Here is a 19245-nt window from a genome sequence, read left to right as displayed (position 1 = left end):
TTATGTTTATGCATACTAAAGTAAAAGTATAAGAATAATTTGTCATCACTGGGTGTCTTTCAATTTTTTCTTTCTAAAGGAAACATATTTTAAACACATATTTAACATCTATTCTCACTCACTGTTTTAATTTGGATATAATGAGACTAAAGCTTTTAAAGCTTATTCAATCTTTTATTTTTATTTATTTATTTATTTATTTAAATTTTATTTATTTATTTGACAGACAGAGATCACAAGTAGGCAGAGAGGAGGAAGCAGGCTCCCTGCCGAGCAGAGAGCCCGATGTGGGGCTCGATCCCAGAACACTGGGATCATGACCTGAGCCGAAGGCAGAGGCTTTAACCCACTGAGCCACCCAGGTGCCCCTTATTCAATCTTTTAATTAATGCTGTTTAGTCCCTACTATGTGAAATTTAGCATTATAAAAGTTAATCTTTGTCCTAAGGGAACTTATCCAAACTTATCCAAACCACTTAGAGAAGAATCCAGTTCAGACAGTCACTCTCTGCTATTTATAAGATGTGTGCTTGAGCATGTTAACATACTCTCTAATTCACAATTTCTTTACCTGTAAAATATGGGAAAAATTAACTCAGTATATCTGTAATAAGATAATGTAACGTGAATAGTCCAGGAACAGATAATATTGATTTTGGACTGATACATCACTTTTCCCTACATCTCATGAAATTGTTTGTTTATACATATGCTTGTACACACACACATACATATGAAGACTCACATGTGCATTTATACACACATATGTATGCACACACAAATACGTGTGTGTGTGTGTGTGTGTGTGTGTGTGTGTGTGTGTATTTGGAAAGTGAGATAAACCACCAACTGATGCTACCTATGGTCAGTTTCTCTATGAATCCACCATAGAGCCTACTGCATGTACTAATTTTTAAAGAAGAGATTACACAGAACACAGCTGTAAAACTGCAAATATGAGGAGTTTATAGAACAAGTTTTTGTATCAGTACCTATAAAAACACCTGGCATAAAAAAGGTGCTTAATAAAAATACACAAGTGAACAAATGAGAGATAATCGCTGACACTAATAACTTACTGTCTTGAGGTGCCGGGCTGGCTCAGTCAGAAGAGCATGCAACTTCCGATCTTGGGGTTGTGAGTTTAAGCACCACATTGGGTGTAGAGACTACTACAAAAAAGAAATAAACTTAAAAAAAGAACTTACTGCCTACTATCAGTTGTGTAACTATTAGTTCTGTAACATTTTTTAAAAAGATTTTATATATTTATTTGAGAGAGAGAGAGCATGAGCTTGGGGAAGGGTATATGGAGAGAGAGAAGCAGACTCCCTGCTGAGCAGGGAGCCCAATGTGAGACTAGATCCCAGGACCCTGGAATCATGACTTGAGCCAAAGGCAGATGGTTAACAGACTGATCCACCCAGGCACCCAGTTCTGTAACATTTTTAAAGGATGACAGGAACTGAAACGCAAAACAAATAGTTTTCATAGACTATAATTCTAGAATTTTTATTTGTTAACTCTGTATCTACTATGAAAAATACTGTAATGGTTAATTTTATGTGTCAACTTGCCTGGTGCCCAGGTATCTGGTCAAACATTCTGGGTGTACTTGTAAGGATGTTTTTTGATGAGGTTAAGATTTTAATTGAACAAGGATGCCCATTCTCATCACTTTTACTCAATAAAGTACTGGGAGTCCTAGCCAGAGCAATCAGTCAAGAAAAAGAAATACATTATATCTAAATTAGAAGGAAGAAATAAAGCTGTTCTTTGCAGATGGTATGATATTATATATACAAACCTCTAAAGACTCTACTTCAAAACTGTTCGAACTAATTAAAAAAATCAGTAAAGCTGCAGGATACAAAATCAATATACAACAATCAGTTGCATTTCTATATACTAATAATGACATAACAAAAAGAGAAATTAAAAACAATTCTATTTACAATTACAACAAAATACTAGCAATACACTTAACCAAGAAGGTGGAAAATATGTACATTGAAAACTATATGACATTGATGAAAGAAACTGAAGAGGACACAAATAATTGGACATTCCATGCTCACAGATTGGAAGAATTAATGTTTTTAAAATGTACATACTACTCAAAGCAATGTAGACTCATATTCAATGCAGTTCCTATCAAAATTCTAATGGTATCTTTCACAGAAGTAGAATAAACAATCCTAAAATTTTCATGGAACCACAAAATTATCCAAATAGTCAAAGAAATCTTAAAAAAGAATAACAAAGCTGGAGGTACCACACTTTCTGATTTCATACTTTATAACAAAGCTATAGTAATCAACACAATATCATATCATACTGACAGAGTAATCAACACATAGTAATCAACACAATATCATACTGACATAAAAAGACACATATATCAATAGAATAGAATAGAAAGCTTAGAAATAACCTCACACAGAAATGGTCAAATAACTATGACAAAGGGAGCATGAACATACAAAGCGGAAAGAAAAATCACTTCAATATATGGTGTTGGAAAAACCAGAATTACACACAAAAGAATGAAACTGGATCCCTATCTTAAACCATACACAAAAATCAACTCAAATTGGGTTGAAAATTTGAATATAAGACCTGAAACTATAAAATTCCTAGAAGAAAACAGGAGGTAAGCTTCTTGACATTAGTCTTGGTGATGACTTTTTGGATTTGACACCAAAAGCAAAGGCAACAAAATAAAAAATAAACAAGTGGGAACATCAAGCTTAAAAGTTTCTGCACAGCAAAGGAAACAATAAAATGAAAAGGCAACATTTAGGATGGGAGAAAATAGTTGCAAATCGTATCTCTGAGAAGGGACTAATATCCAAAAAATATAAAGAACTCATACAACTCATAATAGCAAAAACCCAAACAATCTGATTTTAAAAATGACAGAGAAACCAAATGGACATTTTCTTCCAAAGTATCCAAATGTCCAACTGGTACATGAAAAGATGTTCAACATCATGCATCATCAGAGAAATGCAAATCAAAACCACAAGATTATCATACCTGTTAGAAGGGTTATCATCAAAAAGACAAAACATAAGAAGTGCTAGTGAGGTTGTGGAAAAAATGGAACACTTATGCACTGTTGGTGGGAAGGGAAATTAGTACAGCCACCATGGAAAATAGTATGGAGATTCCTCTATGGAGAATAGTGTCAATTCTTCAAAAAATTATAAATAGAACTACCATATACTCATACAAATACTACTATGAACTACCAAATACAATACGAACTGCAATTCATATAAATAGAACTAGAGCTAGTATTTCACTTCTGGGTATATATCCAGAGATAATGGAATCACTATCTCAAAAATATACCTGTACCCTCATGTATCCCAGCATTATTGCAATAATCAAGGCACGGAAACAACCTAAGTATCCATTGGTGGATGAATAAAGGAACTGTAAAACTGTAACATATATACAATGGAATATTATTCAGCCAAAAAAGGAGGGGAATCCTACCAATTGTGCCAAGATGGATGGACTCTGAGGGCATTATGCTAGGTGAGAAGTCAGAGAGAGACAAATACTGCATAATTTTACTTATAAGTGAAATCCAAAAAAAAACCCAATTCACAAACACAGAGAACATAGTGATGGCTGCCAGTAATAGGGAGTGGGGAGTAGGGGAAATGGGTGGAGGTGGTCAAAAGAGAAAAATGTCCAGTTATAAGATAAATAAGTTTTGGGAATGTAATGTACAGCATTGTGACTATCGTTAACATACTGCACTGTATATTTGAAAGTTATTAAGAGAGTAAATCCTAAAACTTCTCATGGTTAGAGAAAAAAATTACTATGTGAGGTAATTAATGTTAACTAAACTTATTGTGGTAATTATTTGGTTATTTGGTTTTATATACATATATATATTTCAAATCATTATGTTGTACATCTTGGACTAATACAGAGTCATATGCCAATATATCTCAGTAAAATTGGAAAAACACATTGCCTTAAAAAACTTTGAATTAGTAGATAGCCCTCCTTAATGTGGGTGAGACTTATCCAATCAGCTGAAGGCCTGAAAAGAACAAAAAGGCTAACTATCCCTTGAGTAAGAGGGACTGCCTCCTGCATAACTGCCTTCCATGTGGGACATTAGTATTTTCTTGCTTTCAAACTTAAACTGAAAATCACTTCTTCCTTGTTCTTAATGCTGCTGGCCTTGGTACCTAAGCCATCATCTCTTCTGGGTCTCCGGTTTGCTGATGGTAGATCTTGGGACTTGTCAGCCTCTGTAATTGCATATGCTAATTTCCTTTTTTCCCCTCCAGAATTTATTTATTTATTTAGTTTTAATTTAAATTCCAGTTAGTTAATATACAGTGTAATATTAGTTTCAGGTGTACAATTTGACTCAACTTCCATATAAACCAATCTCTTATAATAATAAGATATATATATTTTATTGGTTCTGTTGCCCTGGAGAAGCCTAACCCAAATACTGACCACAAGCATTTCATTTTGTGGTCCTATAATCATATTTTTTTTAAAGATTTTTTATTTATTTGACAGACAGAGATCACAAGTAGGCAGAGAGGCAGGCAGAGAGAGAGGAGGAAGCAGGCTCCCCGCTGAGCAGAGAGCCCGATGCGGGGCTCGATCCCAGGACCCTGGGATCATGACCTGAGCCGAAAGCAGAGGCTTTAACCCACTGAGCCACCCAGGCGTCCCCTATAATCATATTTTTAAAAAAACATAATCATCTGCTCTATACTTTCCCCATTCTATGTTTGTACTTAATTTTATATTCCTCACTAAAGAAAAACTGAATGGAATGGTTTTGTTTACACATATGTATATTTCCTTTGTGGAAATTTGAAGTCCCAGTCTATGCTTGTTTGTTGATTTTCTCTTAAAGAGCTGGTTTTCATGTCTTAGGTTTCTCATCGTTATAACATATATTCTACTGTAATCTACATCCTTAGGAGGTAATTATGAGGGATGAAATATCTGAGGAACACCATTTAGACCCCTTAGTATATGTACACATAAAACTATTCAATAACATTATTATTTTAAATATTTATAGAATAAAATTGTAGGGATAAATTAATTATTAAATAATCAGGAATATAATGAGAAAATATTCTACAAAATCAAGACCTCTTTTATTTAAGTAGATTTTTACAGTGAAGTCTACAATAGAATCTCCCAAGGAAATTTTTAAACTCTACAATTATATTAAGATAAAGTACTTGTGGGGTCACCAGAGTGGCACAGTGGGTTAAGCATCCGACTCTTGGTTTGGGCTCAGGACATGATCTCAGGGTTATGAGATCAAACCCTGCCTCCAGCTCACGCTCACTATGGAGTCTACTTGGGATTCTCTTTCCCTCTGCTCTTTCTGCTTCTGCTGTCTATCTCTCTAAAAATAAATAAATCAGGGGCGCCTGGGTGGCTCAGTGGGTTAAGCCACTGCCTTCGGCTCAGGTCATGATCTCAGGGTCCTGGGATCGAGTCCCGCATCGGGCTCTCTGCTCGGCAGGGAGCCTGCTTCCCTCCCTCTCTCTGCCTGCCTCTCTATCTACTTGTGATCTCTCTCTGTCAAATAAATAAATAAAATCTTTAAAAAATAAATAAATAAATAAATAAATAAATAAATCTTTTAAAAAAGACAAAACACTTGTGTTAAGTAAATATAAAATAAAATTTTATGTCATTGAGAACTGATCATGTAGTTCTTTTCCATCTCTAGTGTGTGATTTAATCATTAAAATCAACTTATCAAGTAGATATTGTTATTATTCTATCTCCTTACAGAATCAACAATTTTATACCTCTAAAACTCTTAGAGAAATTTACATTGTGATATTTGATATTTGATCCTTTGCTTTCTTCATAGAAATGGATTATAAAATAGCATAAACTTCCAAAGAGGAATAAAAAGACCAAAAAAAAAAAAAATGAAAGGTGTATCAACTAGAGCCATGAGATTAAACCTTTCTATGAAAATAGGCATTTTAGGGTGCCTGGGTGGCTCAGTCCGTTAAGCATCTGCCTTCGGCTCAGGTCATGATCCCAGGATCCTGGGATTGAGTCCTGAATCAGACTCCCTGCTCAGTGGGGAGCCTGCTTCTCCCTCTGCCTCTGCCTGCCTCTCTCTCTCTGTCAAATGAATAAATAAGACCTTTAAAAAAATGGGCATTTTATCCTATCTTTATCTGAGAGCACTTAAAATATTCTGTCACTCTATGTTGTATCTTGAGAGCAGAGACCATGTTTGATTCTTCTGTATATCTCCAGAATAAAACAGACTGTCTGATATACATTAGGAGTATCGAAATAGTTGCTGAATTAATGAACAAGATACCTAGATTGGTCTTATGTTTTCGTAAGATCCTTGAATTATAAGAATATATAGTTTTTAAAAATTTACATACACAGGTATAATATCTTGTATGTATGCACTTGGATCAATAAGGGGTTGGGGGAAAGATGGTTGTTTGGAATGCAAACTAACCAGAGTGCAAACCCCAGTGGAACAGACATTTCTCTCTTTGTTACTAATGTATGATGAAATCACAGACCAGTGACTGGGCAATATTAGGTAATCAATAAATATTTGTTGAGTGCATGAATAAAAGGCAATTTGAGATCGGTGGTATTCTCTGTCATGTGGTTCATTTCACAGAATATAATTTAAGAAGTTAAAAAATAAAAACACAGGCTTGCTGAGCAGCAGTGAAAGTACAGATGAGCCTGGAGGGAGGAACACATCCACATGGTTAGCAGTGCTTTCTGTAAGAATGCACCTAAAAACTTCTGTTTTCTGCGAGAGAAAAGAGAAATCTGCATTTCCCCAAGAGGAAGGGAATCGGCGAGCCAAGTGAGAGGCGGTGAGCAAATCTAGGGTGTCAGTGAAGAGATCACTGACGCTGTCCATTTTGGGGTCCAGATAGGGCAGAAGGAATGTGTTCCTAGGACTGCGTTGAAATAGTAAGAGATGAGAGGGAATAGAGGGAGTGAAGAAGAAATGCAAAGAGTGGAAGATTGAGAGGTGGAAAGATTTGCTGAGACTTTGGAGGTGCTGCTCTGCTGTTGGAAAGGACTGAACCTGATCGTGAATAGGAGAGAAGCGGAGGTCTGCGAAACAATAAGGTCTAGGAACTGAGTGAGGAGGCTATCAGAAGTGTCGTTAATATGGATGTTGAGTCACTGAAGATAGCTGCCATCCAAATAAAGCTTTGTGATACTAAATATTCCAGTGATACCACAGAAGCACTGTATTTGGAAAACAATCCCATCATGGCATATTCAAGGAGATTGCTCAAAGAAATCATGCATGTGACTAACTCAAAACAGTTGCACTATATTCATGACTAACAGTTAAAAATATTTAGGCTACATGCTCAGCAGAGTCACACTGTGTCACCTGGCTCCTCTGAACCCGGAACAGTGCTCTCATTCCGCTCCACCTCTAGCCACGCCCGCAGCCACGCCCCCAGCCACACCCCCTAGTCCCTCCAGAGCCTAGAGCCCCCTCCACTCTGACCCCAATGACCTGCTAACGGATCCTCACCCCATCCCCCAACACCGGGTAACGGACATACCTTCCGGTTCCAGCCCAGAGCTCGTGAGCTGCCAGCCCAGGAGCCTGCCCATCTCCAGCCTCCCTCAGCGCCCACCCTGAAAAGCATCTGCCCCCACGGACTTTGGCTCCGCAGCCCTCGCTTCCGCGTCGCCTTCGCCTTCGCCCTGGTGCCCGGGCCGCCAGCCATGGCCACCCCGCAGCTCTCCCAAGTGCGCCAGAACTACCACCCCGACTGCGAGGCCGCCATCAACAGCCAGATCAGCCTGGAGCTCTACGCCTCCTACGTGTACCTGTCCATGGCCTTCTACTTCGACCGCGACGACGTGGCCTTGAAGAACTTCGCCCGCTTCTTCCTGCGCCAGTCCCGCGAGGAGACCCAGCGTGCCGAGAAGCTCATGGAGCTGCAGAACCAGCGCGGGGGCCACATCCGCCTCCGCGACATCAAGAAGCCGGACCGCGACGCCTGGGAGGGCGGCCTGAAGGCCATGGAGTGCGCCCTGCACCTGGAGAAGAGCGTGAACCAGAGCCTGCTCGACCTGCACCAGCTGGCCACCGACAAGAACGACGCCCAGCTCTGCGACTTCCTGGAGAGCCACTACCTGCACGAGCAAGTCGAGGCCATCAAAGAGTTGGGGGGCTATGTCACCGACCTGCGCAAGATGGGGGCTCCGGAAGACGGCCTGGCAGAGTACCTGTTTGATAAGCTCACCCTGGGTGACAGCGACAAAAAGAACTGAGTTGGGACTGTTTTCCCCATAGCCCCAGGCGCAAGGTGACTTTCCCTGATCACCATGCCGAGCATGCATATTGCAGTATTGCTTCTGCAAAAGGTTCCAGTTCTTTTCTCCCAGTTTTGCCATAAAAAAGTTGGTTGGTTTCAATAAAGTTATTTGGTTCCTAAATTTACAAAAAGGTCTCTGGTTGATTTGCATGCAAATCTTTCACCTTTTAGGTTTTAAAACAGGAATCCAGGAGTCCTTCCATCCCCCTAAGTCCATCCACATGCATCTCAGGATCTCCGGAGGCGGAGGGAGAAGATATTACATAGGACACTGGAAAACACAAATCAGTCTTGCGTTTATAAACGATGTGGGGGCAGAGGTGGGTGGTCTGGGGCCCTGGGTGTCAGTGGGTGTATATGTGTGGTAAAAGTATAAAAGAACATAGTCTACAATTTACAACAGTTATTGTCCCTATGGAAAAAGTGAAGAATGGGATCAGGCTGGTATTAAAGCCTTTACTTGAAACAACTTTATTTGGAAACTTTTAGCTTATTAAAATACAGAAATGTTAACAATTGTTGCTTCTGGGTAGCAACATTGGAGTCTTAGAAACAGGAATGGCACAATATTTCTTTGACAAGCTTGCCCTGGGCAATAGTAACAGTGTAACTGAGCCTTAGGCTAGCTTCCCATAGACAGGGGAGTGACTTTGTAGGTCACCGTTTTTGGACGTACATACTGCCCTTACAAAATACCCAAATACAATTTTCTCCTTCAATTGTATCCTTTCTTCCACTGAAGTAATGTGGTAGCAGAAAACCAAAATTACCTTATTAGAAGAGCTGAAGAAAACATGGTCAATCCTGAGGCTCCAATTTGTGATATTGAATATGAAGTAGAATAAATCCCCTTGAAAGTTAAGAAAGTGAGTCTGGCTGCTTTGACGAATGTAGGGTGTAGGGAAGAGTTGAAGCTGGGAGGCCAGTCAGGAGATACTACAGTTGGTCCAATGAGAGATATTGGTGGCTGAATTGGAGGGGAGGCTCACGAATGGATGATGAGACATGTTCTAGCTGGATCTGGATGAGTCAACAAGATTTGCTCATAGACCATAGGTGAAGAATGAGAAATGAAGAAAATAATCTAGGTTCTGATATTTGGACATGAACACCTGGGTTGACAGTAGTGCTATTTATTAATTTGGGGATTTTTGCCAGAGGCACATCTGGGGTGGAGGGGTGGGAAGTTGTATCATGTAAAATCTGAGACACCTATTAGATATCCAAGTAGAACTATCATGCAAGTAGCTGGGAAAAAATGAATCTGGAGCTCAGATAGGAGGTCAAGCTGCAGGAATCCATATAATTTGAAGTCTTGAAACTCAGTTGTGTGCCTGAGATAAAAATGCCTGGTCACAGCCTGGGTGAACACAGAGTTCCCATGGAAACCAGGGAGATAAGAGTGATGGACTGCTTTTCTGTGAGGGCTCACTGAAGAGTGAGGGGCACACACTTTCTGCTCTGGGGCTAGAGAGTGGGGTGCCAACATTTTCATCCTGCCCAGTGGTGCTTAAAGCCTCAGGGAGCAAAACAGCACCAATGTGGAGCCTCTTACACTGAGCCTGGTCCCCTGGCAAGGAAGGTGCATTTCTACAATGATAAGGGCACCTGAGAATCAGCGCAACAGGCCCCTCCCCCAGAAGACCAGCAGGAACAACTGGCTAGCACCAAGTTACTGATCATAGAGAACTGTAAAGCTTCAGCTCGGGGAAAATAATATATAGTATTCCTGGGATTTTTTATTCTTTAGTCTTCCAGTATTATTTTTTCAGCTATTTTTTATGTTTTCAATTATTTCTTTGTTCTTTTTAAATATATATATATAGTATATATAAATAATATCTATCTATCTAACTAACTAACTAACTTTTGGTTTCCTTTCATTGTATTTTATTTTATTTTTGTATGTATATATATGTTTTCTGTCCTTCCTATTTTGGGATCTGGTTTTTTTTTTTTTAAACAAGCAAAGGATTTAGTTTTTTGTTTTGTTCCGTTTTGTTTGTTGGTTTTTTCTTATTTTCTTTTTCTTTTTCTTTTTTCTGTTCTTGTTATTGCTGTCTTTTCTCTCTCTTTCTTCTGTTCTTTTCTGGGCAAAATAATGAAATGGAGACATTCACCACAAAAGAATAAATAGGAAGTAGTACTCACTGCCAGGGATTTAATCAATAAGGATATAACTAAGATGTCTGAATTAGAATTTAAAACAATAATTCTAAAAATACTAGCTGGGCTTGAAAAAAGCATAGAAGACACTAGAGAATCCCTTACTGTAGAAATAAAAGAACAAAAATCTAGTCAGGCCAAAATTAAAAATGCTCCTACTGAGATGCAGTCCCAAAGAGAGGCTCTAGAAGCAAGGATAAATGAGGCAAAAGAGAGAGTCAGTGATATAGAAGATAAAATGATGGAAAATAAGGAAGCTGAAAGAAGACAGAAAGATAATTACTGGATCATGAGTGAGACTTTGAGAACTCAGCAATTCCATGAAGCAAAGTAATATCCAGATAATGGGGGGTCCCAGAAGATGAAAAGAGGGAGAGATGGGCAGAAGGCTTATTTGAACAAATTATAGCTGAGGCCTTCCCTAATCTGGGGAAGGAAAGAGGCATTCAAGTCCAGGAGGCACAGAGAACCCTCTCAAAATCAATAAAAATATGACAACACCTCAACATATAATAATGAAGCTTACATATTTCAAAGATAAAGAGAAAATCCTGAAAGCAGCTCAGGACAAGAGGTCCTTAACCTACAAGAGTAGACACATAGGCTGGCAGCAGACCTATCCACAGAGACCTGGCAGGCCAGAAAGGACTGGCATGACAGATAACATTCAATGTCCTAAATGGGAAGAATATGCAGCCAAGAATACTTTATTGAACAAGGTGCCACTCAGAATAGGAGAGATAAAGAGTTTCCAGGATAAACAAAAACTAAAGGATTATAAGAATTCTTTTTTTTTTTTAAAGATTTATTTATTTTGGAGAGACAGAGTGCATGCATGTGAGTGGGGGGAGGGGGAGAGGGAGAGGAAGAGGGAGAGAAGCAGACTCCCTGCTAAGTGTGGAGCCTGCCCTGAAGATTATAACAAATATCAGTGATTAACAAAACAAGAAGGTAGAAAACTAGTAAATATATATAGGACCTGATCAAATCTATCAACAAATTTGACCTAATTGACATATATAGAATACTCTACCCAACAGCAGAATACATATTCTTTTCAAATGTACATGGAACATTCACTAAGATAGACTATACACTCATGCATGAAAGTAATCTCAATTAATTTTGAAAAATATTAAATCATACACATGTTCTCTGACTACAATGGAATTAAATTGACGCCAACAACAAAAAGGTATTTGTAGTCCTCTAAAACTGGAAAATTAAATAGCACACTTATAAATAAGCCATGGCTCAGAAAAAATTTGCAGGGAAATTAGAAACTTTTTTGAACTCAATGACCAGCAACACACAAATATAAAAACTAATGGATAAAAATTTGTTGGGACAACTAAAGCAGTGTTTAGAGGGAATTTATAGCTATAAACTATAAAGAAAAGTAACAAAACAAAACACTGGTTCTTTTAAAAATAGATCAAATTGATAGATCTCTAGATTAGACTGTTCAAGAAAAAAAGAGAAAAAACATAAGTTGTCAATATCAGGAATGAGAGAGACGGTATTATTATAGAGCATACAATCTCCTACTGTATAGGTAGGGAATATTATAATTCTATGCCAGCATATTTTATAAATTGGATGAAATGGATAAATTCTTTGAAAGACAAAATTACTCAAACTGACACAAGAAGAAACATAAAATCTGAGTAGATGTATATTGATGAAGTAATTTAATTTCTTATTAAACACCTTTACATTAAGAAAATGCCAAGGACAGTTTACTTCACTGATGAATCCTATCACACATTTAAATAAGAAGTAATAATAATTATGTACAGTATCTTTCAGAAAATATAGGAAATGGGAACACTTCCCAACTTACTTTATGAGTCCCACATACTATGGTACTAAAACCGAGCAAAGTCATCATAGAAAGGAAAACTACTACAGAAAACAATCCCTCATGGACAATCAAGGAAAAATCCTTACAACACGGTACATCAAATCCATCAATATACAACAAAGAATAATACATCATGAACATTTAGCGTTTAACCCAGGAATGCTAGATTGATTGATACAACATTCAGTAATCAATCAGTTTAATTCAGGATAATAATAGAGTACTGGAGAAAAATGAAACCATCTCAATAGATACATAAAAGCATTTCACATAATTTAATGTATATTTAAAGTAAAAACTTTCAGCAAACAGAAAATAGAAAGCAACCCCAAAAATTTGATAAATAGCTACTCCAGCTAACATTATTTTTAATGGTGAAATATTGGGTACTTTCCCCTTATGACCAGAAACAAAGGAAAGCAAGTCTGGTCTCGTCACTTCTAATCAATATTTTAAAAAAATATTTTATTTATTTATTTGAGAGAGAGAGTGAGCAAGCACAAGCAGGGGGAGGGGCAGAGAGAGAGGGAGAATCAGACTTCTCATTGAGCAGGGAGCCTGATGCGGGGCTCAATCCCAGGACCCTGAGATCATGATCTGAGCCAAAGACAGAGGCTTTAACCCACTGAGCCACCCAGGTGCCCCTCTAATCAATATTCTTAGGAGATACTAGCCAGGTAAACAAAGTAAGAGAAGGGGGGAAAAGGTATCCAGATTGGAAAGAAAGAGGTTAAACTCTCTTTTTTGACAGACAACATGATTTATGTATAACTCTAAAGAATTAATTCTAATAGTTGGTAAATTATATCTATAAACAAAAGATTTCAGTATAAAAGATCAATAAAAAATTAATTGTATTCTCTACTAATAAACAATAAAAATTATAAAACTCTGCTTAGTGAAATTAAAGAAGACTAAATAGATGGAGAGAGACAGCATAAACAGATCAGAAGACTAAATATTATTTAAATGACAATCTTTCCTAAATTGGTCTATATATCCTACATAGTTTTAATCAAAATCTCAGCAGGACTTTCCAAAGAAATTGATAACTTAATTCTAATATTTATATGGAAATTCAAAGGACTCAGGGTAGCCAAAACAATTTTGAAAAAAAAGAAAGCAAAGATGGCAGACCCATACTGCTTTACTTCAATACTTGCATGAAAGGAACATGAAAGCAACAATAATCAAAACATTTTGGTATTTGATGGTGTAAGAACATACATTTAGATGAATGGAACACACTAGTCCCACATACATATGGTTGGTTGGATTTCAATGTCAATTCAATTCAGATGACAATGTCAATTCAGATAATCTTTTCATCAAAAGTTCTAGAACACTTATTTATCAATATCAATAAAGACAAACCTCAACCCTTAACTCATCATATAAACAAAAATTAACTAAAAGTATATTAGAAAACTACTCATAAAATGTAACTTATAAAACTTCTAGAAGACAGTGTAGCAGAAATTCTTTGCAAACTTGGAGTAGACAAAAATTTCTTAAATAGGACACAAAACCCACAAATGGTAAAAGAAAAAGTTGGTCAAATGGATTTTAATTAGGATTAAAAGACAAGTTGCAGACTGGAAAACAATATTTATAATACATATATCGGACAAAGGACTTATGTGATGGTTAAATTTGTGTCAACTCGATGGGTCCAAGGAGTACCCAGGTGTTTGGTCAAACATTCTGATTGTGTTCGTGAGGGTATTTCTGGATAAATCGAACATTTGAATTGATAGACTGAGTAAAGCAGATTCCTGATCCCCCTTCTCCCCGCCAATGTGGGTAAGCTTCATCCATTCAGTTGAAAGCCTGAATAGAACAAAAGGGCTGACCCTCCTTTGAGTAAGAATGAATTTTTCTTGCTTTTGAATTGAAACTGAAACATCTGCTTTTCCTGGACATTAAGCCTGTCGGCCCTCTGACTAGAAATATATCATTGGCTCTCCTGGGTCTCCAGTTTGCCAACTTCAAACCTTGGGACTTGCCAGTCTCCAAAATTTCATGAGCTAAACATTACAGTAACTAAATAAATATAAATACAAATACAAATATAAGTATAAATACAGACATACCTCATTTTATTGTGCTTTGCTTTATTGTGCTTCACTGATAATTGTATTTTTTACAACTGAAAGTTTTTGGCAATCCTTCATGGAGCAAGTCTATTGGTACCATTTTTCCAATAGCATTTGCTCATTTTGTGTCTCAATGTCCATTATTCTTGGTAATTCTCACAATATTTCAAACTTGTTCATTACTGTTGAATTTGTTACGGTTATCTGTGGTCAGTGATCTCTGATGTTACTGTTGTAACTGTTTTGGGGCACCATGAAGGATATAAGATGTTGAACTTAATAAATATGTGTTCTGACTGCTCCACTGACTGGCAGTTCTCCCATCTCTCTCCTTCTCCATGGCCTCCCTATTTCCCAAGACACAACAGTATCGAAATTGGGCCAAATGTAAAAAAGAATGAAATGTTTCCATTTCCAACAACATGGATGGAGCTAGAGAGTATCATGCTAAATTGAAATAAGTCAGTCAGAGAAAGATAAGTTTTACTCATGATTTTATTCATGTGGAATTTAAGAAACAAAACAAACATTAGAGGGGAAAAAAACCAAAGGAAATCCGAGAAACAGGCTCTTAACTGTAAAGAACAAAGTGATGGTTACCAGAGGGGAGGTAGGTGGAGATGTGGGTTAAATAGGTGACAGGGATTAAGGACGGCACTTGCTGTGAGGAGTACCGGGTGTTTTATGTAAGCGATGAATCACTAAATTCTATACCTGAAACTAATATTACACTGTATGCTAACTAACTGGAATTTAAATAAAAACTTGGAAGAAAAAAAAAAAAAGAAACCAGGCCAATTACTAACCCTACAATGCCCATTAAGTGTTCAAGTGAAGGAAGAGTCCTACACTTCTCACTCTAAATCAAAAGCTAGAAATGATTAAGTTCAGTGAGGAAGGCCTGCCAAAAGCCAAGACAGGCCAAAATCTAGGCCTTCTGTGCCAAACAGTCAAGTTGTGAATGCAAAGGGAAAATTCTTGAAAATTAAAAGTGCTCCTCCAGTGAATACATGAATGATAAGAAAGTGGTAATATCTTATCACTGACATGGAGAAAGTTTGAGGGGTCTGGCTAGAAGATCAAACCAGCCACAGCATTCCCTTAAGACAAAGCCTAATCCAGAGCAAGGCCCTGACTCTCTTCTCTTCTGTGAAGGCCAAGAGATGAGGAGGCTGCAGAAGAAAAGTTGGAAGCTAGCAGAGGTTGGCTCATGAGGTTTAAGTTAAGAAGTCATCTCCGTGGCATATAAGTTCAAGGTGAAGCAGCAAGTCCTGATGCAGAAGCTGCAGCAAGTTATCCAGAAAATCTAGTTAAAATAATTTAAAAAGGTGGCTACACTAAAGAACAGATTCTCAATGGATAAAAAACAACCTCATACTAGAAGATGATGTCATCTGGGACTTTCATAGCTAGAGAGGAGAAGTCAATGCCTGACTTCAAAGCCTGAAAAGACATGCTGACTATCTTGTTAGGGACTAATGCAGCTAGTGACTAAGTTGAAACCAGGACTCATTTACCATACCAAATATCCTAGGGCCCTTAAGGATAATGATAACTCTACTCTGCTTGTGCTCTATAAATGGGGCAAAGCAAAGAAGACAGCACATCTGTTTACAACATGATTTACTGAATAAGCCCACTGTTGATACCTACTGCTCAGAAAAAAAGATTTCTTTTGAAGAAATCTTGGTCACCCAAGAGCTCTGACAGAGATATATAAGATTAATGTTGTTCTCATGTCTGCTAACACAACACCCATTCTGCAGTCCATGGATCAAGGAGTAATTTTGACTTTGAAGCCTTATTATTTAAGAAATACATTTTGTAAGGCTATTATTTGCCATAGATTATGATTCTTCTACTGGATCTTGGCAAAGTAAATCTTTTGTAAAGAATTTGCCATTCTAGAAACAACATTTGTGATTCATGGGAAGAAGTCAAGTATCAACACTAACTGGAGTTTGGAAGGAGTTGATTCCAACCCTCATGGATGATTTTGAGGGGTTCAAGACTTCAGTGTAGGAAGTAACTGCAGATGTAGTGGAAAAAGCAAGAGAACTAGAATTAGAAGTAGAGCCTGTCCATGTTGATACTAAAGTTGGGTACTCATCCTTTCTGATGGAGGCGTAATATTCCATTGTATATATGGATGGGACTGGAGGAGATTATGCTGAGTGAAATAAGTCAAGCAGAGAGAATCAATTATCATATGGTTTCACTTACTTGTGGAACATAAGGAATAACTTGGAGGACATTAGAAGAAGGAAAGGAAAAGTGAATTGGGGAAAATCAGAGGAAGAGATGAAACACGAGAGACTGTAGACTCTGAGAAACAAACCGAGGGTTTTGGAGGGGAGGGGGGAGGGGGTTGGGTGAGCCTGGTGGTGGATACTATGGAGGGCACGTATTGCATGGAGCACTGGTGTAGTGCATAAGCAATGAATCTTGGAACACTGGAAAGAAAAAAAAAGAAGTGGAGGCGGAAGAGGGGACTGAATTGCTGTAATCTCATGATGAAATTTTAATGGATGAAGAGTTGCTTTTTTTTTTTTTTTGTAAGTAGTCTCAACATCATGCCCTGCATGAAGCCCAATATGGGGCTTGAATTCATGACCCTAAGATCAAGACCTGAGCTAAAATCAAGACTCAGACACTCAACCAACTGAGCCACCCAGGCACCCTGAGGAGTTGCTTCTTATGGATGAGCAAAGAAAGTGGTTTCTTGAGATGGAATAAAATTCTGGTGAAGATGCTGTGAAGATTGTCAAAATGAAAAAAAAGATTTAGAATATTACATAAACTTAGTTGATAAAACAGAGGCAGGATTTGAGAGGACTGACTTCAATTTTGAAATAAATTCTACCACGGATAAAATGCTATCAAACAGCACCACACGCTACAGAGAAATCATTCATGAAAGGAAGATGAGGCAAACTTCTTCTGTCTTATTTTAAGAAATTGCCACAACAAACCCATTCTTGAGCAGCCACCACCCTCATCAGTCAGCAGCCATCAATATCAAGGCAGACTTTCTACTAGCAAAAAGATTATAACTCACTGAAAGCTCAGATGACAGTTAGCATTTTTTAGCAATAAAGTATTTTTACTTTATTTTTTTAGCAATAAAGTATTTTAAAATTAAGGTATATACATCGTTTTTAAGACATAATGTTATTGCACACTTTACAGACTATAGTATAACATGATCATAAACATTTACATGCACTGGGAAACCAAAAAAAATCATTCAACTCAATTTATTGCAATACTTGCTTTATTGTAATGGTCTGGAACTGAATCTACAATATCTCTGAGGTATTCCTCATCTTATTTTTTTTATCCATTCATCCATTAATAAACACTAAAGTTATTTCCATGTGTTGGCTATCATAAATAATAGCAACATGCTGGATCATATGGTAGTTTTATTTTTAATTTTCAGAGGAACCTCCATATTTTTCTCCATAGCAGCTGCAAAATTTATATTTCTATCAACATTGAACAACTGTTCCCTTCTCTTTATACCTTCACCAACACTTATTTTCATCTTTTTGATTCTAGCCATTCTGACAGGTGTGAAGTGATATCTAATTGTGGTTTTTTTTTTTTAAGATTTTATTTATTTATTTGACAGAGAGAGATCACAAGCAGGCAGAGAGGCAGGTAGAGAGAGAGGAGGAAGCAGGCTCCCTGCTGAGCAGAGAGCCCGATGCGGGGCTCGATCCCAGGACCCTGAGATCATGACGTGAGCCGAAAGCAGCGGCCTAACCCACTGAGCCACCCAGGCGCCCCTCTAATTGTGGTTTTGATTTGCATTTCCCTGATGGTGAGTGATACGGAACACCTTCTCATGTATTTGTTGGCTCTCTTCATGTCTTTTTGGAAAAAGGTCTATGCAGACCCTCCTCCCTTAATTTTTGTGAAGGATATGACTCATGTGGTGTGGTTAATACACCACAGTATCACACAGAGTATTCAGAATCTGCTGATATTACTTTCACCAGTGTATTGTGTAGTTTCATACACTTTGATGTAACTAATTAGCATCCTTTCATATCAGCTTGAAAACTCCTTTTAGCATTTCTTGTAAGCCAAGCTGAGTGGTGATAACTCCTTCAGCTTTTGTTTTGGAAAGTCTTTATCTCACCTTTGTTTCTGAAGGACAACTTTGCCACGTAAAGTATTCTTGGTTGGATATTTCTTTCCTTCAGCACTTTGAATATATTTCCCATTCTCTCCCTACCTGAAAGATTCCTGATGAAAAATCTGCTGATAGCCTTATGAGTGGGTTCCCTTATAGGAGAGAATTTTTTTCTCTTGCTACTTAAAAAATTCTCTTTTGCCTTTGATTTTAGACAACTGTATTATAATATTTCTTAGAGAAAATAATTTTGGATTGAAATTTTGGGGTTGACCTATTAGTTGCATGAAATTGGACATCTAAATCTCTCCCTAGTTTGGAAAGTTCTCAGCCATTATTTCTTCAAATAAGCTTTCTGCTCTTTCCTCCTTCTCTTCTCCTTCTGGAATTTCAATGATGCATGCATTGTTTCTCTTAATGGGATCCCATAAATCCTGTCTTCATTCCTTTTTATTCTCCTTTCCTTTTCATTCTATGACTGTATAATTTCAAATATTCTGTTTTTGAGTTCACAGATTCCTTCTTTTGTTTAATACAGTCTGATGTTGAAGCTCTTTAGTAAATTCTTGAGTTCAGTTCCTGTATTCTTCAGCCCCAAAATTTCTGTTTTTTTTTCCT

The 19245-nt window shown here is 37.5% G+C and overlaps 1 pseudogene; it reads left to right on the top strand.

Moving 5' to 3' along the window:
- Nucleotides 1-7764: 7764 nt before the first annotated feature.
- LOC111150463 lies at nt 7765-8316 on the top strand (annotated as a pseudogene).
- The last annotated feature ends 10929 nt before the right edge of the window (nt 8317-19245 follow it).

The sequence above is a fragment of the Enhydra lutris genome, unplaced genomic scaffold (assembly GCF_002288905.1).
Source record: "Enhydra lutris kenyoni isolate GAN:26980312 unplaced genomic scaffold, ASM228890v2 scaffoldscaffold23, whole genome shotgun sequence".
NCBI classification, from domain to species: Eukaryota; Metazoa; Chordata; class Mammalia; order Carnivora; family Mustelidae; genus Enhydra; species Enhydra lutris.
Note: the sequence above shows the minus strand (reverse complement) of the source record. Positions and strands in the feature narration are given on the sequence as shown.